This window comes from Tenrec ecaudatus, chromosome 5, assembly GCF_050624435.1.
Source record: "Tenrec ecaudatus isolate mTenEca1 chromosome 5, mTenEca1.hap1, whole genome shotgun sequence".
Lineage (NCBI taxonomy): Eukaryota > Metazoa > Chordata > Mammalia > Afrosoricida > Tenrecidae > Tenrec > Tenrec ecaudatus.
Genome location: NC_134534.1, coordinates 58,465,494 through 58,480,627, shown reverse-complemented (window position 1 = coordinate 58,480,627; position 15,134 = coordinate 58,465,494). Strand labels below are relative to the sequence as shown.

Here is a 15,134-nt window from a genome sequence, read left to right as displayed (position 1 = left end):
ACAAGAGGAAGTAAAGGAAATAGAGGAAAGAACTAGGAGGCAAAGGGCATTTATAGAGGTCTAAATATAGATATGTACATATGTAAATACATTTATATATGACAATGAGGAAACAGATCTATGTGCATATATTTATAGGTTTAGTATTAAGGTAGCAGATGGACATTGGGCCTCCACTCAAGTACTCTCTCAATGTAAGAACACTTTGTTCTATTAAGCTGGCATTCCATGATGCTCACCTTCTCCACACGATCGCTGAAGACAAAGCAGGTGCAAAAGCAAACGTGATGAAGAAAGCTGATGATGCCTGGCTATAAAAAGGTAGAGTATCTGGGGTCTTAAAGGCTTGAAGATAAACAAGCAGCCATTTAGCTCAGAAGCAACAACACCCACATGGAAGAAGCACACCAGCCTGTGTGGTTACAAGGTGTTGATAGTATCAGGCATCAGGCATCAAAGAGCAAAAAAAATCATATCATTGTGAATGGGGGGGGGGGAGTGCGGAGTGGGACTCAAAGCCCATCTGTAGGCAACTGGATATCCCCTTACAGAATGGTTGCGGTACGGAGACGAGCAAGTCAGGGTGCAGTATAGCAATGATGAAACATACAACTTTCCTCTAGTTCTTTAATGCTTCCTCCCCACCCCGCTATCATGATCCCAATTCTACCTTAAAAATCCAGCTAGACCAGAGGATGTACACTGGTACAGATAGGAACTGGAAACACAGAAAATCCAGGACAGATAAACCCCTCAGGACCAATAATGAGAGTAGCGAAACCAGGAGGGTAAGGGGAAAGTGGGATAGAAAGGGAGAACCGATCACAAGGATCTACATATAACCCACTCCCTGGAGGATGGACAACAGAAATGTGGGTGAAGGGAGATGTTGGACAGTGTAAGACATGACAAAATAATAATAATTTATAAATTATCAAGGGTTCATGAGGGAGAAGAAGTGGGGAGGGAGGGGGAAAATGAGGAGCTGATACCAAGGGCCCAAATAGAAAGCAAATGTTTTGAGAATGACGATGGCAACAAATGTACAAATGTGCTTGACACAATGGATGGATGGCTAGATTGTGGTAAGAGTTGTACGAGCCCCAAATAAAAGGCTATTTTAAAAAAAGATTCCTTTGCCTTCACTGCACTCTATTTCACCACACTTGGTGTTCCTAGGAGGGAACTAGTAGTCCTTAGGAAGAAATTCTAATTTTGATGAACACTCACTTCCCTATCAAATTCTATTTCACAGGGGGTATCAGTAACTAGCTTCTCTTGCCCCTGGTCAGAGAGTGCTAGGTGACAGGAAGATGATGGTCGGTGTCCAAGAGGAAAGCAAAGGCAGACCACATAGGATCTTAGAAACCAAGATAAAGGGCTTAGGGTTTATTTTAGGTGCCATGTAAAGTTTTGAGAGGCATACGATCAGATATGTTTTTTAGGCTGTAGAGGAGCCCTTTGGGGGGGTGGGGTGGTCAATTGACTCTTTCACAGGGGTTGCCGGATTCATAACAGTAGCAAAATTACAGTTATGAAGTAGCAACGAAAATAATATTATGAAAAAAAAAGAAAAAAAGAAAATAATATTATGCAATGTATGGATTGTGATAAGAGATGTTTAAGACCCCCACCCCCCAATAAAAGTATTTAAAAAACAAAGTAAACGACATTCAAAAAAAAAAAAAAGAAAACAATGTTATGTTTGGGGGTCACCACAACATGAGGAACTGTCCTAAAGGCGAGCATTAGCAGGGTTGCGAACCACTGCTGTAGAGGGACAGAGGTAAAGAAGCCTGCGGGTGGGGAGGAGTGAGTAGACAGACTAAAGACTAACGTACCCCTGGGAAGAGCCACTGGGGTGACCAAAAGGCCACACAGATTACTATTTGGCTGGGACATCAAATTTCAAGTTCACAGCAGTCAGTAAATAGTTTACTGATTATACATACTGTCTACTACTTTGGTCAGGATTCATTTGGGATCACATTAGAAAAGAGCTTACTCTTTTAATAGATTGCCTGTATTCCTCTTGTTTAATGAACAATTCACTCAGAAATAGGACCATCTGCTTCCTGTCATAATTGGTACAGGTCTGGCTTTCAGGGTCTCTGGGCAATGCGGACTGGGTTCTAATGAAGTGAAGTTTTCAAAGATGTATATATCATGGGTTCTAGCAGGCAGGATTTTCTTAATTTTAAAATCAGTAATAACTTCTTTGTTTGCTTATTTAGAAATGTGATACTATCATAGGAATTCCTGTGTGTGATTACAGGCAAATGTTTCATTTATTTGAAATACATATTAACCAAGTGCCAGGCAAGGAACCCCGGTGACTCTGTGGATTAGGCAACAGGCTGCTAACTGCAAGGTCAGATGTTCAAACCCACTAGCTGCTCTACAGAAGAAAGATGAGGCTGTCTGCTCCTGTAAAGATCTACAGTTTCTCAAACCCCAGTAAGAAGAAAGATGAGACTTTCTACTCCCATACAGAATTACTGCCTTGGAAGTGCACAGGGGCAGTTCCTATAGGATTGTTAGGATACAACTGACTTGATGTCCTGAAGTCTGGGTTTTGTTCTTATGGTATGTGGCAAGCAGTTAGTTAGGATATTAAGTAAGTCTGCGGTATTAAGGCGTTTAGCGTCTAAAGGGGTATATAAACTATCATAAATTGTGGTGAGTAGTATAATAGAGGTATATGTAAATGCAAAAATTCTGTTAGGGAAGAAATGCCAGGGACTCTAGGGAGGAGAGCTGACATGTATATACAATTTTACAGAAGTACGTGAGGCAAACAAAAAAATCTAAACCCAGTTCAACAACCTACCTGTGAAGGCGTTCTTCTGATTACTCCAGGCTGAAGATATTTATCCCTCTTCTAAGTTTCAATAAAAACTGTACGCCCGGTTCATTAGCCAATCAAGCAGCAATGCTCTGACTTACCACTTCTATTATTGTCTTCAGCCCTGATTTAAATCTTTAATTATCATCAAGTTTTAATGAGGCATGCCTTACTTTCTAACAAAAATATAAGTTTCTCCAAAGTAAGGGCCATATTTAATGAATCATTCACAGTGTTAAAAGCCCAATGAATGACTGCCACTCTGATTTGATGAGACTGAAGATGTCAAAGAAAGAGCTTAGATGTGAGAATCAGGAGCTTTACTATCGGTTTTTTATCCACCCATCACCAGCTCGAGAATGTTGTTGGTGCATTTCTCTGGGCCTAAATTTCTTCTGTCAAAAGAGAGGGGGTAACAAACGATATATATGGTTCTCAGAGGTTTTATGCCTCCATGCTTCTATGGCTAAACCAGTTTGAATTCTAATTTGATTATTAAAAGGTCAAGTTTAAGTCTCTATTTACTACCTTTTACAATCTTCTTTCTCTTCTTGTTTCAATTTTTCTGAGACATTAAAAGGCCACGACATACAATTTCATTTAATACTATATTTAACATAAATGGGATGGGGGTGTGGTGGGGGTGGATATCTAACAAGCATTTCATTATCAATCCTTTAAGTTTTTATTTTGACTTTAAAACACGGTTAGCACGTAGGCTAAAGCCCAGGACAGAGGAGTTCATTGTTCTATTCAAGTGAAGCACATTGTACGGAAGGCAGAGAACACTGGCACGCACAGTACAGAAGACTGTTCTGTGTTTCCTAATGACAGGTTTGAAGATGAAGTCTAAACATTTCACAACGTAGTCTATGGACCCACAAAGCCCGTGGCCATCGCGCCCACTCCAGTGGGCAGCAGCCCGTGCAGGAGAGCGCGCGGGGCTTGCTAAGGCTATACATCCTTACAGGGCAGGCGAGCACATCTTTTCCCAGCTCCAACGACTGACGCGCTTTAATCACAGTGCCACAAGAGCCCCCAGAGCATGCCTACTTCAAACCCCAACCCTACATTTACACAACAGATCGCTAAATGTACAACATGGACATCACGCACTTTTGGTTGTGTAACAAAACGTCTTCAGTGAACAAGAAGAAACAACTGCTCAATTGTACACAAATTTTCTCCTGCAACTCAGAAAATGGCTACTTTAGCGATTATCAGATAAAGGAAATAGACCCATCTGAAAAGTGATTACGGTTCTAACTTTACAGTCACTAACCCTTTTGCTGATTCACATTAAAGAAATTGGTTGCTAAAAACCAGTGCTGGCAAAAGCAATTCTGATGCCCAAGGATGGGACAGGCTCCATGACCACAAAACTATGCCACCTCTACCTTTTAAATAGAGTTTGCCAAAGAGAAGAGTGTTATTAGGCAGCCTTGACTGAAACAACCCACTGCCACAAAGCTACTTTAATGTACTGTCTCTATCGAAAATCACAGTAATCCAACAGCACATTACGATACGTTCCCATCACTGCAGCAATTCCCGCCACAGGCAACACTCTGTCTGCACAAAGAAGCCTCACATTCTACGCTGCACAAACCCCATCCCGACTGGCACTGCGCGGCTGCCAAGAGGAGCATCTGTGTGCTCCACAGTACACAACCCTGCTCTTGGCTCTTTTCTTTCCTTCTTTTTCTTCTCCGCCCCTCCCAGACAATAAACTGTGTGGTTGCTTGGTAAGGAAATGATTTTTCATACCCTCCCTCTTCCCCTTTATTCACTTGTTTGCTTGTTTACATGACAGTCAGACAACCACATCTATCATCCACGAGTACGCTGAGTCCAAATCATGAAGACAGTGTTCTACTTTCTGAGTTCACGTGAGCCGAGAGGTGCTTCCTATAGCTTTCGGTGTAACAGCACGGATTTAGAAACAGCTTAAGTATCCAACTCGAGGGGATCAAGTAAACAGGCTATGATATATTCCTATACAAAAACAGGGGATTTTAGGAGAATGATCCAGAGACAAGGTTCATTATAGGGCTAGCTAATAAGTGAGAGTGGCACATTGGGAAATGTAATAGCAACTTAACTTTACAATTAAGTTACAAAACAATACATTTTAAAGCATTACAAAACAAAAAAGACCAGTATTATCTCATGGTAATGAGATATATCTCTATTTTATGTTCTCAATAAGCAACATCATGATAGACAAAGAAAATACTACAGTGGCCGAGGAACCATAAGCAACGCTGAGGGAAGTAGCAGTAAAAAAATTTTTTTTTTAATCAATAGACAGTTTTACTTCTTTAACGTTTTGAAGAGCTCTTTTGGGTCAAAATGTTACAAAGCAAAGCTGACAAAGTGAGGAAGGGCTCGCTTGAATCACGCCTTGGTGTGTGCAGCGGCCCAAATGCATGTGAGGGCCGTACAGCAGCAAGACTTCTGCAGAACCGACCCTCTGAGCTACAACGGTGGCTCCGAGCACTGAGTGCACGTGATCGCCAGGAGAACGATGACCTCTTCCCTGGAAAGGCTCTCACGTACTTTGGGCATGTTCTCTAGTCCTTAGAGAAGGACATCATACTTGCTAAAGTCGATGGTTAGTGAGAAAGATGCAGTTCCTTATGAGACGGACTGACAGAGTCATAGCACAGCAATTGGGGAAGACCAGGCAGTGTTCGTATGACTGTATGTGTGGTAATTATGAGACCAGGCAGCGTTCATATGACTGTATGTGGGGTAATTATGAGACCAGGCAGCGTTCGTATGACTGTATGTGGGGTAATTATGAGACCAGGCAGCGTTCGTATGACTGTATGTGGGGTAATTATGAGACCAGGCAGTGTTCGTATGACTGTATGTGGGGTAATTATGAGTCTTAGTAATGTGGTTCCGGTTCTGTAATCAGAAAAACAGTACTGTAATGTTATCGCAGGATAGATGGCAAAATTAAATTTATTATCGTTAAGAAATAGAATACTTCATTCCCTCTCAAAGATAACATTTTACTAGCTTTTCCAAAACTGTCACCTTGAAAAATCACATAGTTTTCATGTGAAAGGTGTAACAAGCGACCAACAGGAATTCGGGGCGAGGGAGTAGAATAATAGCAGTCAGCAAAGACAAAAGTATAGTTTTAACTGCTCAGTAAAATTGGAACAGGAAGGGGAAGAAGATTGTAAAGGGTGGTAGATCCACATTTAGAGATGAACCTCCCCCCCCCCCCCCCCCCGCCAGAGGAGAGCACGAACATAGCCCTCAGCTACCACAAATGATGCAGTCGAGTTTCCCACATTTGGGGAAATGGCAGGGGTCAGCACATCCGGAGTGCAATGGATGAGCCTCGCCCTGGGAAAACCCCTTCATGATCAAGGTGTCTCCCCTGCCAAGTAAGTATAGAGATGAATTTTTAATAAATGAACTAGAGATAGAACTGATAAAGTCATACAAGCATGGAGGCTTAAAACCTCTGAAAACAATAGGCACCTCATCAGTGCAGAAAAACTTATAGCTGACTGATAATTTTCATGCACTAGAAAACTAAGTGAAATGTACCACTGATACATTATAAGCAACAAATAAATATAGTTGGTTTAATTTTGTGTGTGGTTGTTGATATTAACGGCAAATGGAAAATAAATGTTTTTTCTTTAAATAAAATATATGAACAGTTCACGTTTTATTTTTACCTTTGCCCAGTTGACAATCCTCTTTATTATCAAACTGGATTAGTACGAAAACCACTTCCAGTTTACTTTAACCTCCCTGGCGGTCTTATTATGTCAGTAATTTTGTAGCCAAAGCGGTATATTGTTTTGCATAAAATTTGTTGTTTTATATTATAAGCCTGTAATTCTTAAGAAATTACTCATTTTAATCTCTCTAGTAGACATTCCAGATATGATAAACTTTAATACACAGTTAACATTTACCCTGAGCTACACTCGGAATTACCGCCAGGGAATTAAAGGATGAAAAGCTACTTTACTAAGATTTTACATGAAGCACATTTACAAACAACTATTCAACAAAGGAACAAGACCGAGATGGCTCTATGGAATGACACTGGTTTATTGTGTGTCATTCAACACTCGACACTGAATAAGTGATACACGTCTCCTGGTGTGCGATCTGGAGTTCACAGTGCCTTGCTATAAACAACAGAGTGGATATTTTTCAGAGATATTTCTCTAGAAGCCAATCCATCTATTTCTCTGCAGACTAGTAAATGCAAATAAAATTGAAAGGGGAAAGACAAAGTAGGTAAGTGGAGACTTGTCAGCAAGTATAATGCAACTTTAATTAGTGAATGAACATTTAGCAAATCAAATGTTAATATTCTATTACCAATATGCTGGTAGTTGTTACACTGTACAAATAGGTATACTTTCACCACATCCCGAACTGCTTATACTTTTTTTGTTAATACATGATGTTTGTTTAGCGTCTACTATTTGCCACACATGTGCTCTGCCCTTCACATGTGACCTCATTCGTCACATACAAGTAACAGTAGAGCAAATAATACATACCAATAACAGCATTACAATTATAATCCCCATTTTCAAGTGAAGAACTCTCCCAAAGTGAAGCAGTACGTAGACGGCCCAGCGAGGATTCAATGCCTGCCTCCCTGACTGCTAAGTTTCGTTCTTTTTAGTACAGTATTGAGTAGGAGAAGCACAACTGATGCAAACGGTAAGAAATGCTCTGTGCTTAGCGTTTCAGTAAGTAATGCGACCAGATAAAGAAAAACTGTTTCATTGCCCTCAAAAACACTAACAAATATACATTTATGTAGAGAAATCATATCCAAACATAGTTAGGACATAAGCGAATTTATAGATAACTGAACATTTTTGTTGCAAATCAGTCGAAAAGCATCTTAGTCTATCAATTCATGGTTTAGCTGACTGTTAAGAAGTTGGACTATAAGTTCAATTATTAAAATATGTTTTCTTATCAGAAAACCCTAATGTAATCATATCAACAAATGGGAAACACTTTTTACATACATTTAACAAATAAATATTTAAGAAGGTAAAACCAAACAAAGAAATCTAAGAATATTTAATTTGGGGATTCTGTGGGTGTCCTGGGTTGGTAGTGGGAGTACAGTAGAATTATAAAATAAATTGTATGAGCAATGTTACAAAGAAAAAGATACCCCCCCCCCCATACCAGCTATGTGGATAACCGCCCCTCACCCCAGAAGAATTTACTTGAGAGGACGGCACTGAAGCTACAGCTAGGGGAGAGGGGAAATCTGAGCAGAGCAAATGGGAGCAAATGAAGGGGGAGGAAGAGAGAGTGGAGGCACATCCTGGCCCATCAGGTCTGGCGGACAATATCTCCGCTCTGAACAGCCAATGCACAGAGTGGACAATATGGCTGATCCCACTACGAGACACGCCGTCCCTTGATGGCCCAGGGCCCTAAGGGGGACAACACTGGAGACTCAGTGTCAGGACTGGCCCAGACTGACCATGTGACACCGAGGCAAAGCACTAAAAGCATGTGGCAGAGCAACCGTGGGAGCAGAGCAGGGAGCACGTGGGAGTACAAAGGACAGACTCTGGGGCCAAAGCAGTACAAGGACAGACTCTGGGGCCAAAGCATGGTATCTATTTACAGGTTTTTATTTCTTTTTAAAAGATTTTGCTTTTAATTAATTTATTCTTTTATGGGTAATTGGTTTCCTTTTTTGTTGTCATAGCTGTGTTCTCACTCATCACCTATCTTGCTATGGCTTGATTTTTGGTGCTTATTATTATCTCTACAGATCTATCTAGATAAGATAGACTGGATGAATAGTCTGGAGCAGAAAACAACGGGACCAATGGTTCCGGAGAGACATGGGAGGGGGGAAAAAGGGGGAAGGAGGTGGTGCTGACCAATCAACCCAGGGACAAGGGAGCAACAAGTGATCCAAAAATCAGTGGCTAGGAGGGTATGAGAGGCCTGGTAGGGATTCAGCAAGGGCAAGGTAACGGAGAGAAATTACTGAAACCCAAATGAAGGCTGAGCATGATAGTGGGACAAGAGGAATGTAAAAGGAAATAGAGGAAAGAACTAGGTGACAAACGGTATTTACAGGGGTCTAAAGACTGGAATGTACGTATGTAAATATATTTATATAAGAGTGTGGGGAAACATCTATGTGCATATATTTATAGGTTTAGTATTAAGGCAGCAGATGGACATTGGGCCTCCACTCAAACACTTACTCAATGCAAGAACACGTTCTATTAAATTGGCATTCCAGGATGCACACCTTCCCGACACAATCACTGAAGAAAAATGTGTGCATAAGCAAATGTGGTGAAGAAAACTGACGGTGCCCAGCTATCAAAAGATACAGCGTCTGGGGTCTTAAAGGCTTGAAGGTAAACAAGCGGCCATGTAGCTGAGAAGCATCAAAGCCCACATGGAAGAATTACACCAGCCTGTTTGACCACGAGGTGTAGAAGGGACCAGTTATCAGACATCAAAGAACTAAAAATCATATCAGTAGGTTCCCACTTTCCTGATACGACCAATGAAGACAAATGTGTGCATAAGCAAATATGGTGAAGAAAGCTAATGGCGCCTGGCTATCAAAAGATATAGCATCTGGGGTCTTAAAGGTTTGAAGCTAAACAAGCAGCCATCTAGCTGAGAAGCATAAAAGCCCACGTGGAAGAAGCACACCAGCCTATCTGACCACGAGGTGTAGAAGGAACCAATTATTAGACAACAAAGAACTAAAAATCATATCAGTGGGTACTCACCTTCCTGATATGATCAATGAAGACAAACGTGTGCATAAGCCAATGTGGTGAAGAAAGGTGATAGTGCCTGGCTATCAAAATATATAGTGTCTAGGGTCTTGGAGGCTCGAAGATAAACAAGTGGCCATCTAGTTCAGAAGCAACAAAGCCCACATGGAAGAAACACACCAGCCTGTGCAATCACGAGCTGACGAAGGGATCAGTTATCAAGCATCAAGAAACAAAAAAATCATATCACTGTAAACGTGGGTGAGTAGAGAGTGGAGACTCAAAGCCCATCTGTAGCCAACTGGGCACCTGCTTAATGAAGGGTTATGGGGAGGAGATGAGCCAGTCAGGATGTAGGGTAGCAATGATGAAGCATATAAGTTTCCTCTAGTTCTTAAATACTTCTCCCCCCACCTCCCACTATCATGATCCCAATTCTACCTTACAAATCTGGCTAGACCAGAGGATCTACATTGGTACAGATAGGAACTGGAAACAAAGGGAATCTAGGACAGATGACTCCTCCAGGACTAGCGGTTAGAGTGGCGATGCCTGGATGGTGGAGGGAATGTAGGGTAGAGAGGGGGAACTGATGACAAGAATCTACATATAGCCTCCTCCCTGGGGGATAGACAGCAGAGAAGAGGGTGGGGGGAGACATCAGACAGTGTAACATATGACAAAATAATAATAATTTATGAGTGATGAAGGGTGCATGAGGTAGGGGGTAGTGGGGAGGGAGGGGAAAAATGAGTAGTCGATAATAAGGGCTCAAGTAGAAGGCAAGTGTTTTGAGAATGATGATGGCAACAAATGCACATATGCACTCGACACAATGGATGTATTTATGGATAGTCATAAGAATTGTACGAGCCCCAATAAAAGGATAAAAAAAAAGACCAAAAAGAATTTCAGGCAAGTCTCAGTCATTATTGTGCAGTTATTAGAGGACCTTGGGAAGAAAAAAGGTGGGCGCAAGACAAGCTACAAGACAAGCTGTAACTTGTTACAGCTTTGAATACAAAAATAATGATGTAAATGCTCACCAAATTAACAAAAACTAAAAAAGAAAATAAAAATTCTGTTATTAAATATTTCAACAAGAGTCTTCTGGTCTTTCAGTCTTCTGGTCTTTCAGTCTTCTGGTCTTTTCCCACAAGTTGTATTCTTTCTGTAACCCAGGTACCTGCCTCAATTTCCCATCAGCTAAACCACTCTACTTTATTCTTAAGTAACAAACCAATGAAACTTAAATGTTAACAAAGTTGATGATGAAGCTGTTTTCTGAGGACCTAAAAGTATTATTTCCTTATTTTTAATAAGCATGTGAAGTTCTTGGGGATGTGTTGAAAAGCTAATTTCTGGGTTGTATCCCCATACATTCTGAGTCTTCACATTTGGGGTGAAATTAAATGGACCACATCTTGAACAACAATTTCTAGTAAGCAAACATATTTTAATAAGAAGTTTTATGGCATCACAGGAAACTTAATTCTACAAATGAGGCATTATTGTACACATCTTTTGGTTCTTTGGTTTAAATTTCTTTGTGCATTTATTTTGAAAATCAGTTCACCTTGGTGATTTCCTCTTCAATGATGTGCCTACCTCCCCCACTTTCATCCCTTCCATCTCCCTCCAAATAGAAGACAGCGAAAGGCGCTGTTGGGGTCCTGAGTCCCTTGGGTAGCTAGAAAGGGGACAGAAACCCAAACAATCACTGGGTGTGAGCCTGACAACTAAGAAGAAGGCTGAGATGGAGTGGGAGAGGGCGCAGAGAAAGATGAAGAGGCGATTGAATGAAGTACTAGCGGTCCTTCTACCATCACTGTGCCTGCTGGCAGGGGCTGGAGCGAAAGCCTCAAACACTTAAGATCAGGCTGATCCTGAAGACGGGAGGTGGCATTTGAGTTTGAAGGAGGGATGGGTCAAGAAAGAGGGACCAAAAAATAAATAAATAAATAAATAAATAAATAAAAGAAAGAGGGACCACCTTTCTCTTTGCAGAATTGGATACCCCTCCCCTGCTCCCAGGCCAAGGGCAGCAGGTTCAAAGACTGTGGACACGTCCATCGCTGTAGGCGATGTACAGCATGGAGTCGTCTCCACGATGCTCCGGGTTTAACGGACCCCTGTGGCCCTCGTCTCCACGATGCTCCGGGTTTAGCGGACCCCCCCCCCCGTGGCACTCGTCTCCATGATGCTCCGGGTTTAGCGGACACCCGTGGCACTCGTCTCCATGATGCTCCGGGCTTAGCGGACCCCCGTGGCACGCTTGTGTGGAATGGCATTATTGACAAAGGAAAACAATCACCTTCAGCTTTTCGATGAATCCAAGGAGAACTCACCCGCTGAGATCAGAAGGTATCACTGAGACTGGACCCGGGTATTTGTTGGATCTTCTTGCCCTCAGAGCAGTGCTTCTCAAAGGGACGCTCCTCTTTATACATGAACTTCATTGTCCTGGGCTGAGGGACTGTGCGTGTGGGTGGTGCTGGGTGCAGGGCAAGGAGCAGGAGCTAGGCCAGCGCAGGGGCATTTTCCATGGATATGTTAGTCAAAGGAATTCCTGTGCTTTCCCACAAAACTTAAGAGTATGATGCTAGCTAATGAGAAGATGAAAGAGCTCCACAAAGTGTATGGGAAAACAGAATGGAAAGATACTAAATATACTCGGGTATAAGCCGGCCTGAATATCAGGTGAGGCATCTAATTTTACCACAAAACTGCATTAAAAATGTGCTGAGAAACTCGACTTATCCACGAGAATATGCAGTAGTGGGTTTCCTACGGTGTTATGAAAGCCCTCCGCATTTTTCAAAGTCTCTCTGACAAATTTTGTTTTTGACTTCAGTCGTGCTGGGTTGGGGTATATTCAAGAAATTTAGAAAGAAAGTAACAGTAGACAAGTGGTTAAGAAGCCCTGCTTTCAGTCCACAGCGGCATCTTTCTTTTTCCCTTCTCCAAAGGTGGCTTGCAGCTTTCCCACAGTATCAGGTTGCTGGTCTAGGAACACACACAACCTAGGTGATAATTCATTTAGATTTAAACTACTTTTTTTCAAAGCCAACTTTTCCAAACAATGCATCACCTACATTTTAAATGGTGGGTGAAATTCTACCACCACTTTCAAAATAAGGGACAAGGAGGTGCATTGTACTGGACAAAAGAAATGAAGAAAAGTATTGACAGTACTAGCAATCTATAGTACCCTTGGGGTAAAAGAATTGTTGAAAGAGTTTTCTCACACATGCAAAAGCAATGAAGCATACATCAATATTCTTTAGTTATTTTTTAGGACTTAGGTATTGAAATACTATAGAGGCCATTATCATTTATCAATATATATAATCCTTTCTCCCACAATTAGACAAATCAGTGATATAAACCTATGTTTAAAATTAAAACAGAAACTTAAATCCAACGAGTAGAACTTAATTTCCAATGCTCTGAGAAGATTTGACTCAAAAAAAAGCTAAGAAATGCAATCTCTGGCAGAAACATTATGAACATCTTTGTGGGTGAGGCCGGGCTTCCTCGAGAAACAAATCCAGCGGCACTCCTATGTCTGTAGGAAAGAGCTTTCTATCCAAAAGCAATTGCATATTGAGAACACACCCCAGCCCAGTCTGCATGAAGCCCATAAATCCATTAGCCCACATGCCCAGTACTAGTCCATAAATTCCCTTTCAGATTCACACAGCACATGCAAAGATGCTGAATGCAGGAAGACCAAAGGCTGGTGGGTAGAAAGTCTTGTGGATCTAATGCTGGTGGCAGCAACTCAGTGCTGGCTCCTCCAGCTCTGAGTGTGGCTCCTCAACCGCAGGAAGGTGAAGCAGAGAGCGTGTGTCCCACCTCCCGCGAGAAAGAGAGGGCGTTCCCAGAATCCTCATGAGAAGGCCATGGCCATAAGGAGGCCTCATCAAGCTGTGACCTGACCGACAGGCTAGACTAAGTCTAAGGCACCCCTAGACTGACTTATCAAGGTGACATGAAATTAGGTAGCTACCACAATGTGGAAAGATACATGAAAATCTCAAATCTTCTCATCTCTCTCCTATGCGGTCCTATAACATCTGGAGCCCTTGCTGTATCTCACTGTTTTTCCCAATCACCAGCTGAAGAAAGAGACTCCAAACAGTACGACAGTGTAACTAACTACTCTGTGTCTTCCCTTAACCTCTGTATTCGATCTTGTCTGTTTATATACTCTTGAAACCAGACAGACTCTTTAGCACTTCAGCAACTATGACAAGGCAGACACCAGTAGGGCAAAAGAACTTAACAGTAGTATAAAAATTACATTCGATATCAAGAAAACCATGAAAGGCAAAAAAAGAAAAGAAGCCAGAGTTAACCAATGGTTGCCACAGGTGAAGGGGAAAGAGTTGTTGTGTAGGGGGCATTGAGTTTATGTCAACGGTGGTAGAAGAAGTTGGAAGATAAACAAGTGGCCTTCTAGCTGAGAAGCAACAAAGTCCACATGGAAGAAGCACACCAAGCTGTGTGACCATGAGGTACTAATAGGATCAGTTATCAGACATCAAAGACCCAGAACAAAAAAAAATCATATCATTGTGAATGAGGGGGAGTGTGGAGTGGAGACACAAAGCCCTGCTGTAGGCAATTGGATATCCCTCTACAGGAGAGTTGCAGGGAGGAGATGAGTCAGTCAAGGTGCAGTATAGCACCAATGAAACATACAACTTTCCTCTAGTTCTTGAATGTCCCCCCCCCACTATCATGACCCCAATTTTACCTCACAAATACGGCTAGATCAGAGCATGTACACGGGTACAAATAAAAGCTGGAAACACAGGGAATCTAGAACAGATAAACCCATCAGGACCAATATTGACAGTAACCATACCAGGAGGGGAAGGGGAAAGCGGGGGTTGAAAAGGGGAACTGATCACAATGATCTACATATAACCCCCTCCCAGGGTGATGGACAACAGAAAAGTGGGTGAAGGGAGACATCAGTCAGTGTAAGAAGTGACAAAATAATAATAATTTATAAATTATCAAGGGTTTATGAGGGAAGGATGGTGGGGGAAAGAGGGGAAAAAATGAGAAACTGATACCAAGGGCTCAAGTAGAAAGAAAATGGTTTGAGAATGATGATGGCAGCAAATGTACAAATGTGCTTGACACAATGGATCTATGCATGGATTGTGATAAGAGTTGTATGAGCCCCCAATAAAATGACTAAAATAAATAATTTGGAAAAGAATATCAATAATGGCTGTAAACACAAAGAGTATAATCAATGAATTAACCTTGAATTATATAAGTAAAAGTTGTGGAACTGGAGAATGTTCTGTTATGCATATTTTTTACCACAATTAGGGAAAAAAATCACATAAATAAAATGACAACAAAGAAGAAAGTGTTCTAGAATATGGTGACAATTGTACAACTCTTCTTGATATAACTGAATTATTGAATTGTATGACATGTGGATGGAGTGCTAATAAAACTTTTAAAAAACTGTGTTCTCGAGAGTCTCTGAG

At 41.5% G+C, this 15,134-nt stretch overlaps 1 protein-coding gene and 1 non-coding gene across 2 annotated transcripts in view; both read right to left on the bottom strand.

Moving 5' to 3' along the window:
• MRPS28 (mitochondrial ribosomal protein S28) overlaps positions 1-15,134 on the bottom strand; it is a 138,257-nt gene that overhangs the window by 24,483 nt on the left and 98,640 nt on the right. The gene's annotated exons all lie outside the window — the stretch shown is intronic.
• Positions 6,095-6,257, bottom strand: LOC142449349 (U1 spliceosomal RNA). Its single transcript, XR_012784548.1, has one exon. It is a non-coding gene; the product is annotated as a U1 spliceosomal RNA (small nuclear RNA).